Source organism: Peromyscus eremicus, chromosome 8a, assembly GCF_949786415.1.
Source record: "Peromyscus eremicus chromosome 8a, PerEre_H2_v1, whole genome shotgun sequence".
Classification (NCBI taxonomy): Eukaryota; Metazoa; Chordata; class Mammalia; order Rodentia; family Cricetidae; genus Peromyscus; species Peromyscus eremicus.
The window spans coordinates 41,414,350-41,418,274 of NC_081423.1; the positions used below are offsets into that span (position 1 = coordinate 41,414,350).

The window sequence follows — 3,925 nt, forward strand, 5'->3', positions numbered from 1 at the left end:
TTTTGCATCTATTTCCATCAGAGAGGTTTGTCTACAATATCTGTGTATTTGTCTGGTTTTAGCATCAGGGCAATAGTAGCCTATCAAAAAGAGCTTGGAGATGGAGCTTCCCTTCTGTTTTGTGTAGTAGCTTGAGAAGCACTGTTGTTAAATCTTTGAACTTCTGATATTAGCAAATTCTTTTTTTTTAGATAGGGAGCTCACTACATAGCCCTGGCTGGCTTGAAACTCACTATGATGTAGACCAGGCTGGCCTTCAACAGAGATTCAGCTGTCTCCACCTCTTGAGCACTGGGATTAAAGCGATGTGCCACCTTATTCAGCAGATTTTCTATTTTCTAGGCTAGTCAGGTGATCTCCTAAAGGCCTCTTGTATCTGAATTGCCACACTCCCTAATTTGGGAAAATTTCCACTATGATTTTATTGGAATGTTATTAAAAATGCTGTTAGATGAAATTGTGCTCCTTCCATGGCCATGAATCTTAGATTTGTCTTTTCAGTGTCCGTCCATCTAGGAAGCCCTGCTTCCCCTTTCCGGTTCTGCTACCCCATCTTCCAGCTCTCCTGTCCTTGATCCATTCTAGTGGCGAGGCTTCCTAAAAGCACCTTGTTTAATTTATTGTGGTTTTCAGTTCCAGTATTTCAGTTTGTTTTTTTCTTCAGTATTGCTATCTCTTTGTTGAATTCCTCTTTCTATATATTGTATTGAGTTACATTTTTTTTCCCCACTTAGTTGTTTGTGTTCTCTGGAATTCATTCAGGAGCTTATTTATGACTTCTTTCATTTCTTCAAACATACTTATAATCACTAATTTTTTTTAACCGGTACTCCATCTACTTCATTCTACCTGGAATCAGAACACAGGTGCTGTGTGCTATGTGCCACACCAGGCAGGGCCGCACCCAAGGCACAGGGCACAAGACAGAAGAGGCAAGCTTTAGGCCAGCAGGCGAACTCACTATGCAGCCCTGTCTGGCCTGGAATGCAAGAGGTAGACCAGGCTGGCCTCAAACTCAGAGAAAGCTGCTTGCTTCTGCCTCCCAAATGCTGGGATCAAAGGTGTGCACCACCACAACACCTGGTCCCTGGGAAGCCAGGTTTAAGTCCTGTTAATAATGAATTGGGAATGTTGGGTGGTGGTGGTGCACACCTTTAACACTAGCACTTGGGAGGCAGAGGCAGGCAGATCTCTGAGTTCAAGGCCAGCCTGGTCTACAGAGCTAGTTCTAGAATAGCCAATGCTACACAAAGAAACCCTATCTCAGCTGCCTTAGTGCCTGCCCTCCCCCAACCCCCAAAAAATAAAGAAAATAAATGGGTTTGAAGGTATCTTGGCAAGACAGAAGTTCTATTGTTGCAGAAGGGTGCACAGCTATGTCAGAGCAAGCCAGCAAGCTCACTCCAGGGACCCCCTGGATTTTTACTCCTCACACAAAGGGGTCAGAGCTGAGCTTCAAAATCTCATATAATCGGCTAACTGAAAGCAGGGGAGTTGATAAGCACACTGCGACCTTGACCATTGGAAGCTTTTCATTTCAGGACAGGGTTGACTCAGAAGGGATTATTGACAAATTTTTTTTTTTCATTGTTTTAAAATGATGTTTCTGGGGCTGGGAAGATGGCTCAGAATTTGCAGAGTTAATTTGCTAGCACAACACCCATGTCCGGTGGCTCACAATAGCTCCAGGGGGCTCTTGCCCTCACATGTACACACCCATACATGTGCACTTGCACACACATAGTTAAAAATAATTAAAAATTCTTAATGACAATCTCCCTTGTCATATTGAACTCTGGTAGAAAAGACAGCACAGGTCTGTTATAGTTCGCACAGTCCTGGGCACACAGAGTATACACGACGCAAACCTGGAGAGCTAGAGAAGGTGCCTAGGGAGAAATGAATACTTTGATTGAAAGCAACGGAAATTACTCATAGAGACTCCCGATCTTAGGAAGAGGTTAACGATGTTACGAACTTACCTCGTGAGGCCTGGAGACACAGCTCACCGAGAAGCACATGTCTGCTACCTGGGAGGCTTTGGGACTGAACTCCGCACTGAGGGCAGAAAAGGAGCCTGATATTTAGAACATAAATGCCATCTAAATACTTTCACTTGTTCATATGAATTCTTTCCCGCAGGCAGTGGGAATTCCTTGAATGAAAAGCATGAGCCCTGTAGAGGGCGCTCTGTACACGGCCAGGACGAGTTTGAAGGTGGCCTGGTTTTGACTGAAGTTTTGCACTAAAATCACAAAGAATGTAGGAGAACATGCTAATGTCAATGTTCTTAGGTGTCTGTGTGAAGTAGCAGTATGCAGCTTTCAAATGGTAGGACAGGGAGATGGACACCTGTGGATGTCTATCTATCTATCTATCTATCTATCTATCTATCTATCTATCTATCTATCTATCTATCTATCTATCTATCTTTTTGGTTTTTCGAGACAGGGTTTCTTTGTGTAGCCCTGGCCATCCTGGAATTCGCTCTGTAGACCAGGCTGACCTCGAACTCAGAGATTCACCTGCCTCTGCTTCTGCCTCCCAAGTAGTGGGATTAAAAGCATGCACCACCACCGCCCGGCTACATTTTATTTATTTTATTATTCATTTCTCATTTAGCTATCATTCATTTGCTAATCGATCTGTTCATGTATCATATCTATCTGTCTATCTATCTATCTATCTATCTATCTATCTATCTATCTATCTATCCATCCATCCATCCATCTATAGATATCTTCTGTTTGTCTATCATCTGTCTATGAATAATCTATCATCTGTCTACCTATCATTTATCTGTCTACCATCTGTTTGTCTATCTATCTTCAATAATCTATCCTCAGAGAGGCAAAGAATGTGACAAAATATTGACCAGCGTTGACTCTAGGGAAAGAGAACACCAGTGTCCGCAGCACTGTATGAATTACTTCTATTTATTTTCTAACTAGAAAGGCAAACGCTGGCGGAGCAGCTGCTGTGGGGCCACCCTGGGTGTAGCAAGGGGATGGGAATGGGAGTCGGGGAGGGTGGGGTTGGGGGTGCGGTGTGCTGCTTTGATTTGGTCTGAATACACTGTATTTCAGAGTCAATGCCTGGCTGACTTGTTTGCTGGTGTTCACAACCTCAGTACGGTTCTCTGTTAAAACAGAGTTACTGAACTCGGTTTCACTTTTATTTCTTAAGTGAAGTTAGTTTGACTTTTCCTAAATATTGGGAACTTTTGGAAAATAAGAAAACAAAAGCAAAACTGTCGCTTCCCTGACCGGGAATCGAACCCGGGCCGCGGCGGTGAGAGCGCCGAATCCTAACCACTAGACCACCAGGGAAGGCATGCCAAAGCGAGTCTAGCAGCACTACACTAGGTGAAGCCAGGGGTGACGGGCAACTACAGTTACGCCAGCGAACCGGCGACTAGGCAACCTGGCGACTCGTCGCCCTGGAGGACCCGACAACGCCTGCAGCTGAGAAAATCTTACAAGGGAGGGGCCGGCTCCTGAGTGGAGGAAAATTTAAATAATAACACACGAGAAAAAAAAAAAAAAAGGAATGTGTCAGAAGTGGGATTCGAACCCACGCCTCCATTCGGAGACCAGAACACCCGTAGGGAAGGCTGAATTACCTTGAGTCTGGCGCCTTAGACCACTCGGCCATCCTGACACTTCGAGAGCACTCCCTTTTCTGCTTCTCCTGAAGCCTGTGCTACGCGTGCTGCTACGTAGTCATTCTACAATGTCCCTCCCAGCTGGCTGCAGCGCCCAACAGTGAGCTGCACGCTGTCGCCGCCTGTAGACCCAGAAACGCAATGCCGGGAGAGACGCAGGCCGCATGGAGTGGCGGCCGCGGACCGAGCTGTCACCTTTGTTCCCCTGCAAACGCAGCCGGCGATCGGGATACAACCGGAGACCAGACTGGGAGCTCCGGG

At 45.7% G+C, this 3,925-nt stretch overlaps 2 non-coding genes across 2 annotated transcripts; both read right to left on the minus strand.

Moving 5' to 3' along the window:
- Positions 1–3,257: 3,257 nt before the first annotated feature.
- On the minus strand, positions 3,258–3,329 carry Trnae-cuc (transfer RNA glutamic acid (anticodon CUC)). The gene has a single exon. It is a non-coding gene; the product is annotated as a tRNA-Glu (tRNA).
- A 223-nt stretch (positions 3,330–3,552) lies between these two features.
- Trnal-caa (transfer RNA leucine (anticodon CAA)) lies at positions 3,553–3,660 on the minus strand. Its single transcript has 2 exons — positions 3,623–3,660; positions 3,553–3,598 (listed from the first exon to the last, which is right to left on the minus strand). It is a non-coding gene; the product is annotated as a tRNA-Leu (tRNA).
- Positions 3,661–3,925: the final 265 nt, after the last annotated feature.